Genomic DNA, 26,821 nt, shown 5'->3' on the forward strand with positions numbered 1-26,821 from the left:
CAGGTCTCCCTACAAAAAATGCTCAAGAGAATCCTTCAGTTTGAAATGAAGGGACACTGGACAGTAACTTGAATCTATGTGAAGAAATAAGGAGAAACAGGAAAGACAGCTACATAGATAAATATATAAGGCAGTATATTTTTGTTTGTTTTTAACTCTTTTTTTGTAATTCTATCTGATTTAAAAGACAACTTTAAAAAGCAATAATTATAAGACTGTGTTGTGAGTATGTGATGTATAAAGATGTAATTTGCACACAATATGAGCAGGGCAGGAATGAAGCCAGATAGAAGCGAAGTTTTTATTGAAATTAGGTTGATATTAATCTGAAATAAAGTGTTTAAATTTAGATATAAATTGTGATCCCCAGGGTAACCAGTAAGATAATAACTCAAAATATAGTAAAAGAAACAAGAAAATTAATGTGTGTGTTAGAAAATATGTTTAACAAAAAAAGAAAGCAGTGATGGAAAAATAGAGGAAGAAAAAGATGTGGATAAAAGAAAGCAAACTTTAAAAATGGTTGATGTAAATTCTACCTTTCAGTAATTACATTATATAAATGGATTAAATACTCCAATCAAAAAGCAGAGATTGGTAGAATAAAATTTTAAAATTTCATGATCCAACTATATGCTATATAGAGGAGGTACAGTTTCAAAGATGTAAATAGATAAGAAACCAAAAAATATACTGTGTAAACAGTAACAGAAAGAGACCTGTAACAGCTACTTTCATATCAGAAAAAAATAGACCTTAAAACAAATTATTAGAGACATTTTATATTTATCCAAATTGTTATAGGAGGACATTTTAAACAATAAAAGGGTCATTTCATCATGAGACATAAAATTATACATGCATATAACAACAGAACCCTAAAATGTGACAGAAATGAAGAGAGAACCGAATAATTCATCAATAATAATGTAGACAGCAATACCTTAATTTTAATAATGGATGGAACAAATAGAAGATGAAGAAGAATACACAATTTTCTCAAGTACACGTGGAATATTTTCCAGGACAGACCATCCTATATTAGGCTATAAAACAAGCCTCAATAAATGTACAGGATTGATATAATGCAAAGTATTTTCTACTATCACATGAAATGAAATTAGAAATTAACAACAAAATATTTGGAAAATTCATAAATATGAATTTCCTCACAAGCAAAAAGTAAGATTTCTTAGGCAGGACACAAAAAACACCAACTTTTTAAAAAAAAACTGATAATATAAACTTTATCAAACTGTAAAATTTTGCTTATCAAAAGATACAATAACAAAAATGAATAAACAAACCAAACCACAGATTGGGAGAAAATACTTGCTAAAAATACATTTGACAAAGGCCTTGTATACAGAATATACAAAAATTTGCACAGCCCAGTCACAGAGTTTCTCAACATAATTTTCATTACAGGTCTCCCTAGGAGACCTTTTAGACATTTGTTTCCCTATTCCCCCCCAATTAAAATTTAATACGACAAATATACTGTATATATTTTTATGTACTGTGGCCCTTTGTATGGCTACAAACCATTGTAATACTTAAGATATTTTCACCCCTCCTCTCAAGAGCCGATTTTCACCCACTTGGGAGTAATATTGCTGCCATTAAGAATTCATGCTCAATTTTTTTAAAAGTTTAAGACGAGCAAACAGTTTGAACAGTCATTTAGTAAAGAAAATATATGAACGGCCAATAAGCACATGGAAAAATGATCAACTCATTAATCAACAGGGAAATGCAAATCAAAACCACAATGAGAGACTGACACACAGCAACCAGAATGACTAAGAAGACTGACATCAAAAGTTGTGAGGCCGTAGAACAACCAGAACTCTCATACATTGCTGGTAGAACACAATCTCTTTGGCAAAATGTCTGCCAACTTCTTATAAAATTAAACATGTAACTACCTATGGGTGAACAGTTCCAATTCTAGGTTTTTACAAAAAAGAAATGAAATCATATGTCTTCACAAAGACTTACAAAAGAATGTTCACTGCAGGTTTTATTCACAATAGTGAAAAATTGGAAACAACCCATCAATAACCCATTCCCCTGTCCATCAGCAGGAAAATGGATAAACTAACTGTGTCATATTCATTCAATGGGATAATATAAATATGAAAACAATGAAAGTAATAAACTATTGACTTATGCAAAAGCATGGATGAACTCTCAAAAAAATTATGCTGGTTGAAAGAAGTCTTACACAAAGTAGCTCTTATTATATGATTGGATTTATATGGCATACTAGAATTGACAAAAGTAATCTATGGCAAAAAGAATCAGAACATTTGTTGCCTCTGAAGGTGGAAGTGGGGGTCAAGATTAACTAGAGAGGTGCTTGAAGAAATCTGCGTGATAAAAATATTCCACAACTTTATAAGGGTTTGGGCATATGTAGGCATATGCATCTATCAGAAGTCATCAAGTGGTATATTTAATATTTAGGTGTTGTATGTGAATTTTACCTTAAAAAAAAACCCCGAATACATCTAAAACTAATACAATGTTATGTGGTCAGTTATGTCTCAATTTTTTAAAAAAGAAGCCTATAAATCAATATTGAACTCATTAATAATATACATGCTGAAATGTTTAGGGGTAAAAGGTAGTGATATCTATAACTCACTTTGAAATGCATCAAGAAGTAAGATGACTTGATGATTAGACATGCTCAGATGGGTAGATATACAATAAAGCAAATATGGAAAAATGTTAACAATTATAGAATCTATGTCATAGAAATAAGCATGTTCACTATAAAATTCTTTCAAATTTTCTATACATTTGTAATTTTTCACAACACAATGTTGAAAAACAACTGTATTTAATTAAATGCATGGAGATCAAGGTCATGACTGAAGCCAGCATACTCTTAGAAGAAAAGTGGCCTGGTGAAGGGAAGCATGAAACAGGTAATGCTGTCCAAAGAAAGTTGAGCACCTTGTGTAAACTCTCTTTATCCTATTTCACTAATCTATAAAATAAGTATAGTAAAGTCCCACCTTACAAGTTACTGATAAGGATTGAAGATACTTGGTCTTCAGTGGGTAATGAAAACTTAGCAACTAATTTGTGGTTGCTTGTTTTATATCTTGCTTAACTTAACTTCTTAGCTTCTTTGTTGTTACCAGATGTTGTAACCACAGTTAATCTCCAAATGTTGTTAGGATAATTAAGTATATTAATACATGAAAGGTGTTCAACACATAGCCTAGGAAAAGAGATGTAAATAAAGATAGGTTGAATATGAAAAGGGTGGGTTTGGTGGGGGGTTTTGTCAAAAATAGTTGAATATTGTCAATTTCACATGATTCAATCTAATAACCATATATAGATATAAAATACATGACGATGAGACATAGACCTATAAATATGCCTAAGAAAATCTATATGGAGTTGATACAGTGTTTAAACAAACATTTTGGCATAATTTTTGTGCCTGAGAAAGAGCTTCTCTTCTGTAACTTTGTCAAGCCACCAGCTGTTAGGGTGACCAAGTTGTCCTGGTTTTCCTGGGGTTTTCCTAATTCTGGAATTGAATATCCCTCATCCTGGGAAACATTTCTGTCCCAGGAAAACCAGGATGACTAGTTACCTTAGGTTTTACAAAAGTCATTTCCGGAACTAGCTCTCAATTGGGTACTTCCTCTGCATTGGGTGCTGCCTCTTAACTCAGTCTTACAAATACATCATAGAAAATTATAGTGAAATCCACTTTCCAGCTGAACAGCTTTTTCATACCTGACATATCTTAATTCCCAGAGAGCAAAAAGAAGACCTGCTAAAGTTTGGACTTGATCAAATGTTGCTGGTTGCTTTAACGATGGTGTTATATGCTGTGAGTCACAGAATCCACTCTGCTCAGTTCAACTAAGAGTATGTAACATGGAAGTATGGGGGCAGTATCACCTGGTGCTCGGGCCGGGGTGTCACCACTTATCCAGGACTAAGGAAGGGTGAGAAATCTACAGACAACTTAGATAGTTATATTCAGAATTATGTACAGTAACCCTCAGTTGGAGGCAAGAAATGGGATGGGGGCATAGAAGGATCCTTGTAGTTACACCTTTTCCAGGCAAACCCTCTTCTAGAAGCATGTGGAGCCTCCACATTGTAACCCAATCTAGAGGTGTGTTAAGCATTAACACAGCAAGGCTTAATCTGCAGGGGGGACTCCCTGACACTGAAGGCTGAACCCTGGGGAAATTGCTTATGAGCTCCAGCTGGAAAACACATATGGGTTTATCTTTGCAAACTCTGTTTACAAACAAGGTGCATTTGTTCTCCACACAGTTTGTCTTTGCCACTGGCACTTGAGGAATCCAGTTTCAACTTTAGAACTACAAATTTGGATCACACCCCCAAATCATGTATAGTTTCTTGTCAGGATTTTTACTTTTAAGGTAATTCCCTTGCCCCAGGGTAGGGGAATTAGGGGGCATTCATTCACTCAGAAGTGTATTCCAAGGTTTATTGGACAAGCCCTATGGCCCAGGAGAACGTACCAAGGACAAACAAAATTCAATGACATCCCTACCCTCAAAAGTCATCTGATAATACACAAAACCCAGTAATGCTGACACAACACATGTAATGCCATGAAAGGAGGGTTGTTTGCCCTAAAGTCAGAAGAATGTGTATGGGAGAATTGGAATGGTCTCAGTGGACACAGTAGCTTGAGAGTCGGGCTTGAAAAGACGAACACAATTTCAACTGGGAGGAATCAGAGACCAGTGAAGTCTGGTAGAAGTAACAGAAAAGTCGATGAAGTGTGAGGGAAGAATAAGTCATTTAATTGGACTAAAACACAGGGTCCAAATAGAGTGTGAAGGAGATACAACAAGAGAAGTAGGTTGGAGTCAAATCAGACAGGTCCCCAAATCTCATGCTATAGAGGTTAAAACACTAACAGCTGGGTATACAAGAGTGAGGAAAACAGACACAATCTCCCGCCTCATGGTGCTTATACTCTAGTGAGGGGAGAGGGTATCTTTGGGAAGCCGACTGGGATGAAGGCCATAGATAACAACAGCGATTTGTGCCTACCATGTGGCAGGCACAGTGTTAGGTGTTTTCTGTATAATATGCCAAATCCTCCAAGAATGTTTTAACTGTAGGATATGAGTAAGGAAATAGAGCCTCGGGGAGGCTGGCGACTTAACCAAGAGTCCTGCTGTCTGGACCAGAATCCAAACCCATGGTTCTCTGGCACCAAAGCCCATGTCATTCTGCTCCAGGATAAATGAGAAAGCAAGAAGAGGAGGGGAGGGGAGGGAGGTCGAGAGGCTGAGAGGACAGTCAGATTTCTGCAAAAGTCAGGAGAAAATTAGTAAAAGGCTTGAACTAAGGTGAACTCAAGTGAGATGGGAAAGGAAAGGTGACTGAGGCTACTGTGGGGCAGCTAGATCGATAAGATTTAGTGACTAATTGAATCTGGAGGAAATTAAGACTGAAGAAATGGACCAGTGGGAGGGATTCTGGGAAAAGGGAGGAGGAGTGCATGACTGGAATCATGGAACAAATGGAAACCTTTTAAAGATTGGGGGATCAAGGGAACTCCAACAGGTTTATTCAGCCAATATTTACTACTCATTTGCTTATGTAGCAAATTGGAAGCAGGTCATGTGGCAGGCACTGGTAGGGCATAACGGGTCTACGGCAGAGTAGAAGCTACTCTCCTGAGCTTACAGTCTGGGGAGGGAGAGAAGCACAAGCCGTCATCCCACAAGACTGTGTGATGACAACCAAGACAAGGCAGGACAGCAGAGGTGGCCAAACCTTCTTGCACATTAGATTCACCTGATACCTACTCTCACCTTCCCAGAGTTTGTGAGTTAAAGGATCTGGGATGTGGCCAGAGCCTCGGCCATTTTAGAAGCTCCCCAGGTGATTCTACTGTGCGGATAAATTTGGAAACTACTGCGCTAGAGCAGAGGTGATCAAACTACGGTCCTCAGACCAAATCCGGCCCATCGCCTGCTTTTGTAAATAAAGTTTTATTGGGACACATGGCACCCACTCATTCATGTGCTGTCACTCACACTCACACACAACTGAGTAGTCACCAACTGAGACCATGTGGCCGGCAAAGCTATAAAGATCTACTATCCAACGCTTTACAGAGAAAGTTTGCTGACTCCTGCTCTAAAAGAAAGGAATGAGGTTTCAGAGAGCATATAACAGAGCAACATGACCTAGTATCACGGAGGGGACTTGGGGATGCAGTTACAGAAGCATAGGAAAAGAGGAAGATAAGAGCAATGTGGACAGAAGGAACAGCAGGAGAAGCCCTGTCCCAATATCTGCTGCTATGTAATGATCGTCCCTCAAATGGAGTGGCAGGAAACAACAATCATTATGTGATTTCCTTTCACAGTTGCAGGGGCTGACTGGGCTCAACAAGGCCTCAGGGTCTCTCATGTAGTGGAAGTCAGGCAGTGGCTGGAGCTGGAATCATCCTGAAGCCTTCTTCACTCCTCTTCTGGATGGTGATGCTATCAGCAGGGCCCCCAGCTTGGCTGTAGACTGATACACCTGCCTACAAAAGGCTCTTCATGTGAGCTCTGTGTTTTGTCACCACACAAGGACTGGCTTTTCACAGCCCAGGAGAACCGGGTGGAAGCTGCATTGCTCTCTGTGGCCTTCCTTTGTACTTCACACGGCATCACTTCTGCTATAACCAGACGCCCACTGATACTCCAAGGTGTGGGGTACACGGATCTCATGTCTTCATAGGAGAATCTTCATTGCTACCTTCTGAGAAGTGCATGCAGGCTGGGATATATTTTTGAAAATACAGTCTGCTGCAAGCAGGAGGGAGTGTGGGCACTTCAGCATCTCAGAGAAAGAGCAAGTGGGAGAGAGGAAGTCAGAGAGGTCCTGAGTCCAGACCAGGACTTTTAATCCATGATCAGAATTTTTTTCTTTATCACAAGCTATGGAAACTTAATCGAGAGTTCAGCCTCCAGTGTCAAGGAGTCCCCCCTGCAGATTAAGCCTTGCTGTGTTAATGCTTAACACACCTCTAGATTGGGTTACAATGTGGAGGCTCCACATGCTTCTAGAAGAGGGTTTGCCTGGAAAAGGTGTAACTACAAGGATCCTTCTATGCCCCCATCCCATTTCTTGCCTCCAACTGAGGGTTACTGTACATAATTCTGAATATAACTATCTAAGTTGTCTGTAGATTTCTCACCCTTCCTTAGTCCTGGATAAGTGGTGACACCCCGGCCCGAGCACCAGGTGATACTGCCCCCATACTTCCATGTTACATACTCTTAGTTGAACTGAGCAGAGTGGATTCTGTGACTCACAGCATATAACACCATCGTTAAAGCAACCAGCAACATTTGATCAAGTCCAAACTTTAGCAGGTCTTCTTTTTGCTCTCTGGGAATTAAGATATGTCAGGTATGAAAAAGCTGTTCAGCTGGAAAGTGGATTTCACTATAATTTTCTATGATGTATTTGTAAGACTGAGTTAAGAGGCAGCACCCAATGCAGAGGAAGTACCCAATTGAGAGCTAGTTCCGGAAATGACTTTTGTAAAACCTAAGGTAACTAGTCATCCTGGTTTTCCTGGGACAGAAATGTTTCCCAGGATGAGGGATATTCAATTCCAGAATTAGGAAAACCCCAGGAAAACCAGGACAACTTGGTCACCCTAACAGCTGGTGGCTTGACAAAGTTACAGAAGAGAAGCTCTTTCTCAGGCACAAAAATTATGCCAAAATGTTTGTTTAAACACTGTATCAACTCCATATAGATTTTCTTAGGCATATTTATAGGTCTATGTCTCATCGTCATGTATTTTATATCTATATATGGTTATTAGATTGAATCATGTGAAATTGACAATATTCAACTATTTTTGACAAAACCCCCCACCAAACCCACCCTTTTCATATTCAACCTATCTTTATTTACATCTCTTTTCCTAGGCTATGTGTTGAACACCTTTCATGTATTAATATAGAAAAAATAATGCTAGCATTCAATATACTGGAGTGTCTAGAAGCACAAACTCTGGAAGCAGAGTCTTTGGATTCAAATCCCCACTCCATCATTTGCTTGCTGTGTAATGTTGGGAAAGTTATTTCACTTCTCTGTACCTTGATTTCCTCATCTTTAAAACAAGGAAGATTCTTATTTTCTGCAATACCTACCTCATAGCGGGGCTTGGGAAGATTAAATGAGTTAGCACAAGTAAGCACTTAAAACTGCCTGGACCTTAGTAATCACTATACAATTGTTAACCAATGTTATTACTCAGTATCAGTACCTGCTAAGTAGTTGGTGTTCCATCTTTCTGTGTTAAAGTGGTATCCTAGCTTTCAGGGTAAACTCGCTGTTTTTCCTGCACACTCTGCTCAGGGGTTGCACACAACTGGACCCTTTGTTTTCTCCATCCTTGCTTTTTTAATACTGATGCCCAAGGACCTGACTGGCAGCCCCGTGTTGCCATCACAGCTTCTGCTGAGCCCTGATGCCCCACACTGACATTAAGCATTACCCAGTGGGCTGTAGGAATGAGGTTCCATATCTTCCCCAGTGTCCCAGCACATTCCCCAGATGGTTCTTCCACCAAGTAAAGCCCTTTCTCTAACCAGGTTCTTCAGTTGGGAAGGGCTCTTCATCTTGGTGTGTACAGTGAAGTGGGACTCCATGCCCCAAATCACCTCTCTGCATGGCTAACTCCTTATATCTCAAGATTAAGCTCTGGCAGAATTTCTTCTAAGACCCTTGTTCTAACTGTCCCCCTGCCCTACCCCATAGTATACCACTTGCATTTCTGTCAAAACTAGGTCCTGCTACAGAACATGTGGGACCCAGAGAAAGGGGGGAAAAAAAAGGATTGCCTTGTTCAAAAATTATCAAGAATTTCAGAAGAGCGATAGCAGAGCGTTAAACCAAGCTTGGGCCCCTTCTACGTGCAGGGTTCTGCATGACAGCACAGGCTGAAGGCCCACAAAGCCAGCCCTGGTCAAAGCACTTATCAGGCTACACTTTAGTTGTCCGTACCCCTGACTGGTTGTGCGACTAAACTGTGGGCCACTTGAGGACTAGGACACTGTCTCTCTCACTGCTACAGATATAGACCCTATCAATGGACAGATATCTGTATATATCTGCATATTGTGCTCATCTGTAAAATGGGCAAAACCACAGAGCCTGCCCCTTAGAGCTGCTGTGGGGATTAAATGAGCTAATATATGTTTGGGGGTGGCTTGCAAATTCAAATTAGCTCATTAATAATTATTATCATAAATGAACATATACATCTTCAAAAATGACTTTTACTGGGGATTTTCATAGCAGCTTTATTCATAATAGTCAAAAATTGAAAATAACCCAAAACGCCCATCCATCAGTGAATGGATAAGCATATCATGGGATATATATTTTGAAATTAAACTGTATGTGTATATATATGTATATATATATGTATATATATATATATATAAAACAACATATATGAAGGTCAGAAACATTGTATTGATTGAAAAAATACAGATACTATCGTTTTATTATATGAATTCCAGAACAGGCAAAGTAAACTATGCTGATTGAAATCAGATCAGCAGTTTTTACGAAAAGGAGATGCGAAGACTGCAAAGAGGCATGAGGGAACCTTACTGAATGATGGAGATGTTCTATATCTTGACTGCGGTGGTGGTTACATAGGTGTACACACAGCCCAGAAATTATTGAACAGTAAACATATATGCATCTTATTGCTTGTGTGGGAGCAGGGAGTATATGGAAAATCTCTGTACCTTCCTCTCAGTTTTGTTGTAAACCTAAAACTACTCTAAAATAATAAAGTCTTTTTAAAAATAAAAAAAGTAATAATTATCATCAATGGACAGGAGCGGTTAAACTTAGACTGGTACTTTCTCCCTTTCAACGTAGTTTCATGTTCACTATCTCATTTGATTTAAAATCCACTAACGTTATTTTAACGATGGGGAAAGGAAAATAGACTTTCGATGATTTATCCAGAAGACAGGGGTAGAATAAGTCAGGCTTATCTCTTTACCCTAATCTGAATTCTTTCAGTTGCACCAAGGGTGTTACTGCTTTCAATGAAATGAATCTGTAAGAAGTTTCCTGCACTGAGCATCCTTTTACTTACATAACTAAAATTTTATTCTTCTCCTGGCTACAGTGCATCATACATAGCTTTCATATGATTTCATACACTTGGAATTAAGGAACTAGTGAGGTGATTTTAATCTTACAAATGGCTACTTGTTCTTTAACTGCAGCAAAGCAATCACTGAGAGGTTCTTTAATTTGGTGCCACTTAACAGTTCACTCCTTTTGCTGATGATGGGTATGAAGTACAGGTCCACAATTAGTTGTCATAGAGAGGGAGTAGCTTCAACCTGAAGATAAAAGCTTCACTGGATCTGCCTCCCTAGACCAGTGGGATGTCCCCTAAATCTTACCATCCTGACTTCTAGCTGATTGATAAGGAGCTCATAGTTTTCTAGGAAAGTTGAACTATTTAAAAAGAATATCGAAGCTCTCATGGCTGAGTGACAGTGAATGGACTGGAAGAAAGAGAACCTTTTAGAGATACGTTAGGTAGAAATTAATTTTTGTTTTCCTTGAAAAGGTAAAAGTCCTGAAAAAAGAGATGAAGAAAATAATTTCAAACAGGTTTGTTTTTTTTTAAATCTCAGACTCAAAATGTGTCTTGTAGTGCAGCCTAAGACTATTTTCAATCATTCATTGAACCAAACTCAGAAAGCACATATCTTAGAAGAGCATGACTCAATGGAAACTGTATATAGATTATTTGTGGAAGGGTAAAATAAAAGGGATATTTGTGTTGAAAGGAGTGTTGGGTTAGGCACTTTACAAATATCCAGCATTTTGCCCCAGCTCTCCCTCCCCCTTGCCCTTCATCTCCAAAGCCTCAGTTTTGTCACCTGTAAAGTGGGAATCAATAGGACATTGTTCTCAGGGATTTGGGGAAGGATCCAAAGAGTTAACATTTGTGAACACAAATGTTACCATAGAAGGAATTTTATTCGAATGCAAATACTTCTACAAGTACTTCAATTTTATTCATGTACTTGTCCAAAAACACAAGGAAAAAAATATTTTAAAACACTTATTTACTCCAGTATTAATATTATCATTTTGTTATATGTTTTTCAAATGATTTATTTTTTAAAATAGAAAAAAACATTATAAGTTTGGTTTAAATCCTGTTTGTGCCCTTCTCTGGCATCATCACCAGTCCTCTCCAGAAGCAACCAGCACCATGAATTTGATGATATTTGTCCAGTCCTCAATTTATGCTACTACCACATGTGTGTATCTTAAAATGTATACATATGGTGTCATACTCCAGAGGTCTCCAACCTTTTTGGCACCAGGGACCGGTTTCATGGAAGACAATTTTTCCATGGATGGGGTGGTGGGGAGATAGTTTCGGGATGATTCAAGTGCATTACATTTATTGTGCACTTTATTTCTATTATTATTACACTGTAATATATAATGAAATAATTATACAACTCCCCATAATGCTGACAAGAGACAGAGCTCAGGTGGTAATGCAGTGATGGGGAGCGGCTGTAAATACAGAGGAAGCTTCGCTAGCTCACCCGCCGCTCACCTCCTGTTGTGCAGCCCAGTTCCTAACAGGCCACGGACCAGTACCGGTTGGTGGCCTGGGGGCTGGGGACCCTGTCATGCTCTATATATTATTCTACAGCTTTCCTCTCCTTCTCCTACCTCTTCTTCTTTTTCTCCTCTTTCTCCCCCTCCTCCTCCCCTTCCTCCTCCTCCTTCTTTTCAAAACATTATTATTGTGGGAGCTAGCTCATGCTTAAATGATTATACCCACTGTGTGTAATATTCATCTATTCATTTTATGTACATTTATTTTATCCATATTTATTTTATCCGTTACATTATTAATGGACATTTAGGATGTTTCATTTCTTTTTTTTAAACAATGAACATCATGTACAAGCTCCAGAGTCTAAGACATATTCCTAAATGTCTTCATTTGCATAACATATTCCTTAATTATATTTACATTATAGATCTGGGATTCAAGTGGGATGGTATATTTTTATATGGCTTCTATATTATATTTTCTCCAAAATTTCTAAAGATGACTTTTACTGATTAAGAGAATTTCTCAGTGGCTTGTAATCCTGCAGGAAACATGTGTTCTCTGGTCCCTCACGCATATGCATACCATCCTTTTCCCATTCCTGTTGGCATCTCCTGCAGGTGTCCTTGTTCAGTCTAGCTCCTCTCTCCACTCTGTACCTTTATATCCTTCTTTCTGGCTCTAACATCTTTTTGAAGATCTCATAACTCCTTTATATCCTTGAATTCTACGGCCTTTATTTTCACTCTATTTTAGCCACTCAACAGTATAGCTATGCCTGAGATGTAGAGTTGACCTATCTTGCTAACATCTCAAACTCTGAATGACACCTCTCCAACCAAAATCTACTGTCCTCTAAGATATTTCTTTACTTTGGGCTCACCGATTGTACTAGTCACATGACTTCCAGTCCCTTTATCCTGACTTTTTCATCCCCTACCAACTCAGACCTCACTGTTAATCTTTCTACAATTCACTAGCAAGCTCCTAGATATATACATCCCCTCGACATTCATAATATCCTGTTTGCCAGCCTGATTAAAGCCAACTTCTCTTCTACTTAACCTTTTGCTGGTAGGGGAAAAAATTCACATTTCCTAATATTGAGTTCATTGCAAAACGAAGAATCCTCCTTTGAGAGGGTATAGTAGGAAAATGTGGGTGCAGTGCAATAAGGGGGTCCTCACTGCTGCTGACCAAGCCTTTTATTCTTCTCTGCTAAGATTTATTTGGATTTCCTGCTGTAAATGTTTTCCTTCTTTTCAGGTCTTTTCCAATTTGACTCTTCCTCGGTGGCCTCACATCCTACCAGCACAAGCTAGATCACCTAATCCAGTAGTTCTAAACCTTGGCTGTTATTGTGGTCACTTTGGAAGCTTTAAAAATGCTGATGCCTGGGTTCCACTTTTGGAGATACTGGACTTAATTAGCCTAGGGTGTGGCCTGACCTTTGGGAATTTTTAAATCTCTCCAAGTGATTCTAACTGCAGCCACAGTTGAGAACCATTGATCTGATCTGATCAATCTTCATCTCCTCTAAATTTATTGTAGTCTTAATGAATCATGAATCCTCTATTTTTTTTCCTTCCTTTCAAGGTTATAACCTCAGCATGACCTTGAGCCTATCCCTTCCCTTCATGAGAGAGATTAACCATATCCTTGGTTAATCAATCATTCTCTCTCTCCCACTCTCACTCCTTTTCCATCTCTCTGACTCTCTCTCTCTCTCTCTCTCTCTCTCTCTCTCTCTCTCTCTCACACACACACACACACACACACACACACACACACACACAATTTCTGTGATTCTCTTTCCTTCATCTACATGTTCAGTAATAAGTGGTTCCTGTTCTCAAGGAATTTGACCAAAACTGAATGGTACCATCAGTCTCCTTCATCCAGAGACAAAACTTTGGAGCCGTATTTTATTCTAATCCATCTTTCACACCCCTTACATCTATTCATGTAGCTATTAAATCCTATAACTTGTATGCTCAAAATAGATCTTGCATGTTCTCTCTCCATCTTTTAAATGCTATTTTCAACATCTAATTATGTATCATCCATGGAATCTCTAGGTATCTTATTTGAATGAAGAAGGCATTAATACCTCTACACTTGCCTCTGGTTCTTCAGTCTTCCTATCTCAACTTCTTCTCAACTCCCAGCATACATATTTTTACTTTTGCATTCTCAAGGTAAATAACCTTTCTACTGAGCTCTATATTCATAGTTAAATCCTCTATATTTGCATATAAGTTGATTCTAAAAGTAAAAAATAAATTAATTGCATGATAGTTTTATGATTATGCAGATCACTAATTGCTGTATCAAGTAACTTGTTATGAGTATTTTCTTTCTAATAACTTATTGTTGTTTTCCCTAGAGTTTCTAGTGTCCTCTTCTCCCCATCCCTTGCATTATATACCATTATGATATCTTTACATTTTTCTATGTCTCAAGCATGTCTTCTAAGTTTGGACATTACCTTATTTTTCCTCCAGAGGTGCTATTGTCCAGTCCTCTTGCTAACTAACTGTCTCCTATTTCTTGCTAAGACTAATCCTCACTGAGGACTAACAACCTACTAGTTCTGCTGTGCAATGGTCAGTCATCCTTAAACTTCCTTCATTGCCTTCTCCGCAGAAGCTGCTATTTATTGGAACTCATGCCTTCCTCTCTCCTGTTTACCAACAGACTCAATAAACTGGGGAGGTAAACTTTCTGAGTTCTGCAAGTCTTTTTTCTGGCTTCACAACTGATAGTTCGGCTGGGCTGATATTTTCCAGATTGAAAATAGGTTTTCCTCAAAACTTTAAAGCCATTGCTTCTACCCTTCATTGCTGGTTTGGAAGAATCTGATACCAACTTGATTCTCATCCTATGTAAGGTAGACAAACTGGTTAAGTCTCTCCCTTAAGCTATGGGAAGTTTCTTTTATTATTTCTCCATTCTGTCAATTCTCTGCTGAAAATGCTATTCTTCAGATACCGGATCTCGTGAATTATTCTTCTATATCAGTATTTTCTCTCATGTTTTTCACCTGATTCCAGTAAAGTCTTCTCTAGTCATCCCAAAATTCCATCTCCCATATAAATATTCTCCCTGTCCTGGTTTATTTTTCTCCTAATCACTCGTCTCTTTCTAATTTACTATATCAGCAAAGTTAAAAAATATATACATTCATTCTTAAAGAAGATGTGGTATAGGGACTTCCCTGGTGATCCAGTGGTAAAGAATCTGCTTTCCAATGCAGGGGACGTGGGTTCGATCTCTGGTCAGGGAACTAAGATCCCACATGCCACGGGGAAACTAAGCCTGAGCACCACAACTACTGAGCTCACATGCCTCAACTAGAGAGCCCGCATGCCGCAAACTACAGAGCCCACGGACTCTGGAACCCACGTGCCGCAACTAGAGAGAAGCAGTGAAAGATCCTGTGTGCTGCAACTAACACCTGACGCAGCCAAAAAAAATAAAGAAAACAAATAAATTTTAAAAAAGATATTGTACATATATACAATGGAATATTACTTAGCCTTACTAAGGAACGAAATTGTGCCATTTGCAGAGCCGTGGATGGACCTAGAGACTGTCATACAGAGTGAAGTAAGTCAGAAAGAGAAAAATATTGTATATTAACGCATATATATGGAATCTAGAAAAATGGTACAGACGAACCTATTTGAAAAGCAGAAATAGAGACACAGACATAGAGAGCAAACATATGGACCCAAGGGGTGAAAGGAGGGTGGGATAAATTGGGAGATTGGAATTGACACATATACACTACTATGTATAAAATAGATAACTAATGAGAACCTACTGTATAACACAGGGAACTCTACTCGATGCTCTGTGGTGACCTACGTGCGAAGGAAATCCAAAAAAGAAGGGGATATATGTATATGTATAACTGATTCACTTTGCTGTACACACATCCATTCTAGTTTTTTCTCCCCCTCCTGGAGCATACGGTACAGTCCTCTTTAGTAGATCTGTTGTGGCTCCTTGTAGACCATCAACCTTTGAACAAAAATACATGGTATCTGCCATCCCCACCCAGTCATAAACACAGCTCCAATGCACAATGGTGAGATAAAGACAGTTGACCTTAAAAAAAGGTCTCATTTGGAAAAGAGAAGACAAACCTGAAATATAAACAGCAGTCACTAGTCCATAGGAATGATAAATCCTGCTGTGGAGAAATTATAAAAGGGTTGCAGTTTTTGCTAATGATAAGGTCAGTAATGACCCAGAGAGTAAGGTAGAGGAGAAGAAAGATCACTAGAAGAGAGGCATTCAGGGAACTGAGAGACCCCAGTAATGCAAGGATCATCTACCGGGATAATGCTGTAAAAAACACCAGCCAGAAAATATTTCAAAGGAAGCTGCTTTCATTGTCCAAGTTAACCAATAGCCCAGGTATATGTGGTGAGGGACAACATTCAGAGTGCATGTGAGCATGTGTTCCCCAATTGTTGTAAAAAAAGATTTCTCAAGGGAAAAGGGCTCACAGATGCATTTTCTAACTTCTACGAGAGTTTCTGCTGCATTACAAAATTATCTGGCATTTCCCATCTTTAGAGTTTAAGCTCTTTGAGACAGAGACATAATCTCTGCATGTCATCTTCATTTTGGTATTCCAAGGCCTAGTACAGCAGTAAGTGTCTAACAAACACCTACTGGGAACTAATGTAAAAATCCATGAGAAAGAGATATCTCTGGTAACCCTCACGTCATCATTTTAAGAAACTTCCACCAAAATAATATATCATGAGACCATGAGGATTTGGGGAAGACAAAGTCAGAGGGGAATATTCCTCTAGGAATGGATATGTGAAATGGGGAGAACTCCACATTTACATTAATTTGTTTTCGTTTATTTTCTCTGTATTTAGAACAGTTCTGAATCTTTCAAGTATGTGAATCCTTTTGTCACAATAACTAGTGATGTTTTGAAATATCATGTGATTCCAACACATCTTACTCTCGCTTCAAAATGAGAAGTGTTTGAAACTGCTTTAATGCCAAATAGACCCAGTTTGGTATTTTTATTTGCTGTTTCTATGAGAGTCATGTTCTTGGTGTAAGAACTTTGCTGATGTGAATGCCGCTAATTTCAGCAGCACCCCGCTCAGCCTGTGTGAATGATGTGGAAGTTAGGGCACTGCTCTATTGTGAGCATATGGAACCCTGGCCGCCACACACAGGGCTCCTCTTCTTCCAGAATGTTCTTGCTTTGCCCACCCAGATACTCCTGGTCTTTCCTGACTCTGCCCCTTTCATTTCATGATGGATTCCTGGCTTCTCCGTGGCTTTACAATGGTCTCTACAAAGTAGAAAGGAAGAGTTGGCAATACCCAGTTTAAAAAAAAAAAAATCACTCTAGATAATCTAGATCTTACATGCATTTTCATGGCTTACTCTATATAATTGGACTGTCAATTATCCTCATCACACTCTAAATTATTACTGTAGCCTAAAAGCCAAACGTTCTTCTCATGGTATTCTGCAAGACTTCTGTAGGAGGAAATTGTTATCTTTCTTAATCTATAGCCAAATATGAGTTTGGTGGTCATCCAATTCACTCCCTTCATTTAGCAGATGAGGGAGCCAAGGCCCAGGAAAGATCATGGACTTGTCCTCCATTCTACAACCGATGAGTATCGGATCTGGGACCTTGTTATGCTACTTCTTCAAATGGACTCAAATATCAATGTCTGGTTCTCTAATCGAGCCCCCTTGAAACATGATGGCGGTTCCTAATTGAATTATTTCAATGGCTAGTACTCTGTTTCATTACTAACAACTACAGTCCAAGTCTTAAAACTCATCTGCAGCTATCTAACCTGCACCATGCTTTCCAGGCCCCTCTCTGAGGAGGGACGCTGGGGGAGGGCACTGCACAAATAAACAGAACAACACTGGCAGCCTTTGGAGGTTTGCCTCAAGCTAAGCACTGCCAGGAGTGAAAGTCATTAAAGGCCCTTTGCAAAAGTTGTTAAGAAATGTGTAAACAGCCGTGTAAACAACACCAGGTCAGGTCAAGGAAGGAGACTGGCAACTGGGGAGGCCTGGAGGAGAGCCTGCCAAAGTGTGAAATTCCCAGCAGGGAGAAGACATTTGGAAAAACAACTCCATCAAGTTTTATCAACACAAATCATTTCCTAAGTGGTATATTTTATTTAGAGTATGTGTGGCCTACATTTAACAAGGCAAGCTTTTATCAATCGTAGTTTTTATCACTTCCAGATATCTCGGTTTCTGAATGACTGGCAACGTTTACGGTGTGCTCATTTTTCTGGGCTCTGCTGTCTAAACACACCACGGGTGATGCTCTCGGCGGCGTGGAGAGCGGCAGTGCCCCGCACACAGGCTTCCTGGTGGCTGGGATGTGTGGTTCAGGCCTTGCACATGCTGAACTGTAAACAAGCGTGGGCCTGGGGTTCTAATTTTAAGCCTTAGAGAAAACAGACATACTAATAATCATAGCGGTAAAGAAACACCCACAAGTAGGCTGCGTTATGAAATCCCAGTTTCTCTGCCACTGGAAAGGCTTTGGCATTTTCTTTTTTGAAGAGGTTGATGCTGCAAGAAAGTGATTTCATGCATAACTTCCTTGACCTTCTCTGGAATAGTGTCAATGGGCCAAAACATTCAAGGGAGTGGTGTTGAATGTGAAAAAGTGTTTTCTCCCTGTGTGTGACTTTGTCCTCATGTGGAGAGCAATTACATGAAGATGAGAGGGCAAGTCTTACGCAGCTAACTGCCAGGAACCCAAATTCTTCTGTTTTCCCATCCAGATTCTTTCCTCCCTGGCCATTAAAGAAACTCTTTCTGTGTGGCCTCGTTTTTACTCTTCTTCTACCAGTGTTTTCTTCCTCTGCCTCTTTTTTTGTTTTAAATGAATTTATTTATTTATTTTGGGCTGTGTTGAGTCTTTGCTGCTGCCCGGGCTTTTCTGTACTTGAGGCGAGCGGGGGCTACTCTTCGTTGCCGTGCGAGGGCGTCTCACTGAGGTGGCTTCTCTTGTTGTGGGGCATGGGCTCTAGGCGCGCAGGCTTCAGTAGTTGTGGCACGCGGGCTCAGTAGTTGTGGCTCCAGGGCTCTAGAGAGCAGGCTCAGTAGTTGTGGCACAAGGGCTTAGTTGCTCCACGGCAGCATGTGGGATCTTCCCAGACCAGGGCTCGAACCCGTGTCCCCTGCATTGGCAGGCAGGTTCTTAACCACTGTACCACCAGGGAAGTCCCTTTCTCTGTCTCTTTTGTCCACCAATAAAGCCCATCTCCTCAGCCTGGTTGTTCAGGTTTTGCCCTGATTTAGGAGGGCTAGCCCTCTGAGTACACTCCCGTGTACTCTCTGAGCCACAGATGTACATGGAAATTTCTTCCACAGTGGTTTCCCCATTGTCTATCATACTGAATATAAAGTGAAGCCTTTTTAAATACAAATAAATCGTAGTAAATTTCTGTATCTCTTAAAAATAGTGGGAGAAGTTTGCACTAAATTCAGAGGGTATTTTTGAGCTTCTCTGATTTAAAATATAGACTCTCTACCCTATGAAGATTCCGCCTTGTGGATACAACTCAAAGAGACATGCCTTCCCCTGCCCAGGACAGCTGAAAACAGAGTTCATTGAGGGGCCAGGCTATTATGGATGCCCTTGAGAGAGAAATAAATCATGGTCAGATCTTCACCATGAACCCCTGACTGAAAGTCACCATGGTGGATTTTCAGAAAAGAAGGCATTACTTTGTAACCAAGCTGTTTCTCACAAGTGCAGCTCTGCACGGCTGTCACCAGGGGGCCAGCATTAGAGATTTCTTTGTTTAGTGATGACTTTTTATTCACCTGAGTAATGCAAGGAGGGACCAGTATTTTACAATTATACCTCACATGGCACATCATGTTTTCTTCTTCCCACATGGCACAGGGACTGTTCACTCTTCCAGAAACCCATATTAAGTGTTAGTAAAATACTCTATGAATTATTTCCTCCACAGAAAATTTAGTTATTTCTTTCTTTGCATTTCTATTCTTAATGATATAATGATAGAATAGTCTATTCCAATTAATGATCACAACTAACATTTGCTCAGCACTTAGTATTTGTCAGGCAGTGTCAAGTACTTACCTATATTTTACTATTTTTAAAATATCTCATTTAACCCGGTTAAGGTATATGATTCAGTGTTTTTTAGCACATTCACAGAGTTGTACAATTATCATTCCTATTTAATTTTAAAATATTTTCATCACCCCAAAAAGAAACCCAGAACCTGTTAACAGTTAGCATGCCTGCACACACATCTCCAGAGCCAGGCAACTACCAATTATCTTTGTCTCTGAGGATTTTTTGGACCTGTCATACAAATGGAATCATACGATGTGTAGCCTTTTGTGTCTGGTTTATTTCACTTTTTATAATGCTTCTAAAGTTCATCCACGTTGTAGCATCTATTAGTTCTCTCTTATGGCTTAGTAATATTCTATTATATGGACACACCACACCCATTAATCAATTGAGTGACATTTGGTTTGTTTCCACATCTTGGTTATTTGGGAGAGTGCTGCTATGAAATTCGTGTACACGTTTTTGTGAAGATGTGTGTTTTCTTTTCTCTTGGGTATATATCTATCTAGGAATGGGACTGTTGAGTCCTATAAAACTTTTTAACATTTTGAGAAACTGCTAATCTTCTTTCCAAAGATGCTGTACCATTTTACAATCCACCAGCAATATTTGAGGGTTTCAATTTTTCCATAACCTCTCCAATACTTGATCTAATTGATTATAGCCATCTAAATTTGTGTGAAGTGATATCACATTGCAATTTTGATTTGTATTACTCTAATGACTAAAGATATTGAACATATTTTTATGTGCTTATTGTCTACTTGTGTATTTTTTTTTTGAGAAATGTCTATTCAAATCTTTTTCCTATACTTTAATTGGGTAATCGGTCTTTTTATTATTGAGTTGTAAGAGTTCTTTTATATATTCTGGATACAAATTCTTTATCAGATATATGATTTGCAAATATTTTCTTTTATTCCATGGGTTGTCTTTTCACTGTCCTGATGGTATCATTAGTGGTACAAAAATATTTTTTAATTTTGATAAACTATAATGTATCTACTTTTTCTTTTATTACTTGTGCATTTGATGTCTAAGAAATTATGGCCCAATACAATATCAGAAAACTTTTACTCCTATATTCTCTTCTAAGAGTTTTATAGTTTTAGCTATTACATATTAGGTCTATTTTAGGTTTAAAATCATCCATTTTAGATTAATTTCTGTGTATGGTGTGAGGTAGGAATCCAACTTCTTTCTTTTACATGTGGAAAAGCACCATTTGTCTCAGCACCGTTTGTTAATAAGACTATTCATTCCCCATTGACTCATCACACTTACTGAAAATCAGTTTGCCATAAATGTGTTTATTTTCAGAAACTCAATTCTGTTCCATTGATCTGTATGTCTATCCCTCCCAGTACTATTATGTCTTGATTGTCATAGTTTTCCATCTCTAGAAGTGTGTCTCTTCCAACTTTGTGCTTTGTGCTTTCAAGATTGCTTTGGCTACTCTGTGTCCCTTACATTTTTATTTGAATTTGGGGATCAGCTTGTCAATTTCTGCATAAAGTCAACCTGGATTTTGAAGGGAATGAGTTGAATCTGTAGATCAATTTGATGTGTATTGTCATCTTAACAATATTAACTCTTCTGATCCATGAACATGAAATTCTTTCCATTTACTTACCTTTCTTATTTCATTAACTATACTTTATGGTTTTCAGTGTACAAATCTTGTACTTCTTTTAAGTTTATTCCCGAGTATTTTATTCTTTTTGATGCTATTGTAAATGGAACTGTTTTCTTAATTTCATTTTCAGATTGGTATATTGTTAGTATATTGAAATGCAATAACTTTTTGTATATGGATCTTATATCATAAACATATTGATCTCATTTATTAACTCTAATAAGTTTTGTGTGTGTGTGGATTACTTAGAATTTTCTATATACAAGGTCACATTATTTGTGCAAAGAAAATAGTATTACTTCTTTCTTTCCAATCTTAATATCTTTTTGTTCCTTTTTTTGCCGAATTGCCCTGGCTGAAACCTCGAGTATAATATTGAATTGAAGTGGCAAAAGTGAACACCCTAGTCTTGTTCCTGATATTAAAGGAATGGCTTTGGTCTTTCACCATTAAGTATGATGTGAATGGGAATTCTTGATAGAAGTCCCTTTTCAGAATGAAGAATCTCTCTTCTATTCCTCATTTGTCAAGAGTATTTATCTGGAAAGGGAGTTTGAATTTGTAAATGCTTATTCTGTAATTATTGAGATGATTATGTGGGTTTTTAAATTTTATTTTATTAAAATTGTGTACTCTATCAATTGATTTTCAGATGTTAAATAATCTTCTATTCCTGAGACAAATCCCACCTGGTCATGGGTGTATAATCCTTTATAAATGATGTTGGATTTGGTTTGGTAGTACTAGGTTGAATATATTTGTACTTTATATTCATAAAGAATATTGGCCTTTAGATTTTTTTATTGTGATATCTCTGTCTTATCTTGGTTTCAGGGTAATAGTGACCTCATATAATGTGTTGAAGAGTGCTCCCTCCTGTTTTTTGGAAGAGTTTGTGAAGGATTTGATGTTAATTCTTCCTTAAATGTTTGGTAGAATTCATCAGTAAAGCCATTCTTTTCCTGAGAAGTTTTATAACTACTAATTCAATCCCCTAGCTTGTTATATGCCTTCAGATTTTCTATTCTTCTTAAGTCAGTTTCAATAATGTATGTTTTTCTAGAAAATTTTCCATTTCATCTATGTTACCTAATTTGTTGGCATATAATTGCTCATAGTATTCCCTTATAATTTTTTTTTTGGTAGGGTGGGTATCAATGTCCTCTCTTTTATTCCTTGATCTTAGTAATTTAAATCTTCTCTCTTTTTTTCTTGGCCAATCCAGTTAAAGCTTAATTAATTTTCTTGATATTTTCGAGGAACCAACTTCTGGTTTCATTTTTTTGTTTGTTTGTTTATTTCTGTCTAACTTTTTATCCCCTTCCTTCCACTTGGTTTGGATATGGTTTGCTCTTCTTTTTCTAATTTCTTAAGGTAGAAGGTTAGGTTAAATTGAAATCGTTCTTCTATTTTAATATAGAGATTTACAACTATACACTTCCCTTTAAGCACTATTTTAGCTGCATCTGGTAAATTTTTTATGTTTTATTTACATTTTCATTCATCTCAAAATATTTTCTAAATTCTCATGTGATTTATTTTTCTTTGACTCACTGGTTATTTAAGAATGGTTTGTTTAATTTCCACATATTTGTGAATTTCCAAATTTCCTTCTGTTATCGATTTCTGATTTCTTTCCATGTTGTCAGAGAACATATTTTGTGTGATTTCAATCCTTTTAGATTTATTAAGACTTGTTTTATGGCCTAACATATGGCCTATCCTGGACAGTGTTCCATGTGCACTTAAGAAAAATGTGTATTTTACTGCTGTTGAGTATTTATAGATGCCTGTAATATCTAGTTGATATATAGCGTTGATCAAATCTTTTATTGCCTTATTGGTCTTTTGGCCAGTTATTTTATCTATTATTGGAAGTGAGGTGTTGAAGTTTCCAACTTTTATTGCAGAATTATCTCTTTCTCCCTTAAACTATCAGTTTTTGCTTTATGAATTCTGGAGCTCTGTTATTTGGTGCATATGTGGTGATAATTATTATATCTTCTTGAAGAATTGTCACTTTTATCATTATAAAATGCCTTTATTATCTCCAGTAACAACTTTGTCTTAAAATCTATTTTGTATCTATTAGTATAGCCACTGCAGTTCTCTTTTAGTTACTGTTTTCATGACATATGTTTTTTATCCTTTTACTTTTAACCTATTTGTCTTTGACTCTCAGGCAAATCTCTTGTAGACAACATATAGTTAGGTCATATTTTTTATTTATTCTGCCAATTTCTGCCTTTTGATTGAAATGTGAATTTATACTTAATGTAATTAATGATAAAGTAGGATTTACTTTTGCCATTTGCAATTTGTTTTCCATATATGTCTTATGTATTTTTTGTTCTCTATGTCTCTATTACTGCCTTCCTTGCCTTAAATAGATATTTTATAGTTTGTCTTCTTTATTCTCTTGTCATTATTTTATTATATTTTTATTTATTTTCTTAGTAGCTGCCCTAGTGGTTAACATCTTATCTTATAACAGTCTAGTTCACATTAATAACAACTTAGTTTAAGTAACATTAAAAAACTGTTTCTAAGTAACTCCATTGCCTTCCCCCTCTCTGGTGCTATTATGTTTATGTAAATTACATTTTCATACAATACATGCCCATCAAAACAAATTTATAATCATTGCTTTTTGCAGTTGATTTTTACATCAGGTAGCAGAAAAATAAGAGTGACAAACAAAAATATACATTTATGTTGTAATTGTCTTTGTGTTTTGACAATTTGATTATGATGTGTCTAGGAGTGGACCTCTGAGTTTATTATACTTAGAATTTGCTGAACTTCTTGGATATGTAGATTAATAGTTATCATCAAATTTGGAGTATTTTCAGCCATTGTACCTTTAAATAGTCTTTCTGCCCCTTTATTTCTCTCTTTCTTTTCTGGTCTCTCCTTCCTTTCTGGAACTCTGATTTTGTGTTTGGTATGCTTGTCTGTGTCTCATAGGATGGTGTCCTAAGGCTCACCATAGGCTCTGTTCCATTTTTTTCATTCTTTCTTCTTTTCATTCTTTGAACTTGATAATCTCAATTGACCTGGTTTTAATTTATTGATTCTTTCTTCTTCCAGCTCAAATCTGCTTTTGAGCCACTCATTTGAATTTTCATTTGACTTATTGTTCTTTTAAACTCCAAACTTCTATCAGATTTGTTTTTATTTCTTTCTGTTTATTGGTATTCTCTATTTGGTGACATACTGCTCTCTACTTTCCTTTTACTCTTTGGGCATGATTTACTTCACTTCTTGAACATATTTAAGATATTTTATTTAAAATCTTTGTCTGCCAAGTCCAACTTCTGGGCTTTCTCAGGAACAGCATCTGTTGACCGTTTCTTTTCATTATTTGCTACTCTATCTTGTTTTCTTGCACTTGTTTTTTTTTTTTTTGGTTGAAAACTAGACATTTTAAACAATATAACATGGCAACTCTGGAAATCAGATCCCCCCTACCCCAGGATTTGTTGTTGCTGCTGTAGGTTGTTGTTGTTGCTGCTGGCTGTTTATCTAGTGAGTTTCCTGAGCAAATTGTGTAAGTGTGTATTCTCTTTCATGTGTGGCCACTGAAGTCTCTGCTCAGTTAGTTCAGTGGTCAGATAATGACTGAATAGAGATTTCCTTAAATACCTGGAATCAGTAAGTCTTCTAGCCTTTGCCAAGAGGCTCTGTGTGTATTTGGGGGCACACATTCAACACTCGGGAAGGCAATTTACAATTCTGACCTGACTTTGCATCTCTGTTTGTGTGGCATCTCAAGTCATCCAGAAGTGAGAGCTTAGGACTTTCTCAGGCATTTCCCTGGGCATTTCCAAAGCCTTACACATGCACATGACCTTCAAGATTCCCAGGAATAGTCAGACCTGCTTAAAGCTCCCTGTGAATATCTCATTCTCCAATTTTTCTTGTAAGTGTTTTGGTCAGATTCTTTTTTGCTCCAACTATTATCACTGCCTCAGGTAATGGCAATGTTAACAATTGTTGCTAATTATTTTTGACAAATGCTCCCAGGAAAAATGCTGTTTGTACTGAGTGAGGGCAAGCACTTTGAGTGGGAGTCTTCAGGAACTATCAGACAGCTCAGATAACGACAGTTCTTTGAGACTGGTGCTTCTGAGGAGATCCAAACCTGTTCTGACCCCTCTAGTGCCTGCTAGGCTACTATTTTTCACAGCGATCATGGTTGTGAGACTGCTGGTTTTCAAGGCTATTCCAGAGGTGAGAAGAGGATGATGGGAGTAGGGCAAGTTCAAACATCACAAAACCTGCTGTTTTTAACCCAAATTCAGATTTTCAAAAATTTTCCATAGATTATTGCAAATCTTTGGTTAATTTCCAGAGTTCTGAAAAATTTGTTTTTGATGGTTTTTGGCAATGTATGCCTTGCTTTTATGATGGAGCAGCTCTTTGGAGGTCCTTACTCCACCGTTCCCACTAATGTTCACTCTCTTCTTGTCTTAGAATATTCTTGACCTAAAAATATTGTTTAGAAAATTCCTGACCATAAAGATTTTAAATTATTTGCAAACAATTAAATGATTTGTATAGCCAATGTAATTGTATTAGTCTCCTTTTCTGCCAGCTTGTTCTTTGATTTTTTTACCCTACAGAACATAGGTTTTCTTTCTCTCTCCAGCTTTCCACATTTATCTAAGGATGATAAGAAACAACAAGAACTTACAACATTTGCTTTGTGCCAAGCACTGTCCAAGACACTTCACAAATAATAACTCATAAGATCCTATGATATAGGTGTTATTATGACGCCTGTTGTAGTCATGAAAAAGCCTAGGCACAGGAAGGTTAAATAATGCATTCAAGGTCATGCAGCTAGTAATAGACAGAGCTGGGTCTTGAAATGAAGCAGCCTTAGCTCTTAGCTCTTAACTAGGACACTATACTGAAGACAAATTAACCAGTCTAAAGGTTGACATTTAGATTTTTTAAAAATACAACACTATTTACTTTTGTTATTTTTAGGGCTACAACGACCTTGGCTGAACAAAAGGTAACATCTACTAATTTGCTGTCCTCCACATGACAGGCCTATAAAAATGTCCACTGTGGAAAATGTAATGAAGGAGCAACATCAACCTACTGATGTTATCTAAGATGTGATTGTGTTATGTGATACAGTGTAAGCATATGCTATATACATTAAAAAAAAAGTCAAAGGTACAGATACAAATTTTGGCATTTGAATCTTGACTCTATTCCAAGTCTTCTAAAGCTGTGTGTAAAATTCTACATGCTGCAGTGAGACACACACACACACATATATATATATATATATATATATATATATATTTGTGTGTGTGTGTGTGTGTGTGTGGTACGCGGGCCTCTCTCTGTTGTGGCCTCTCCGGTTGCA

This window comes from Physeter macrocephalus, chromosome 10, assembly GCF_002837175.3.
Source record: "Physeter macrocephalus isolate SW-GA chromosome 10, ASM283717v5, whole genome shotgun sequence".
Classification (NCBI taxonomy): domain Eukaryota; kingdom Metazoa; phylum Chordata; class Mammalia; order Artiodactyla; family Physeteridae; genus Physeter; species Physeter macrocephalus.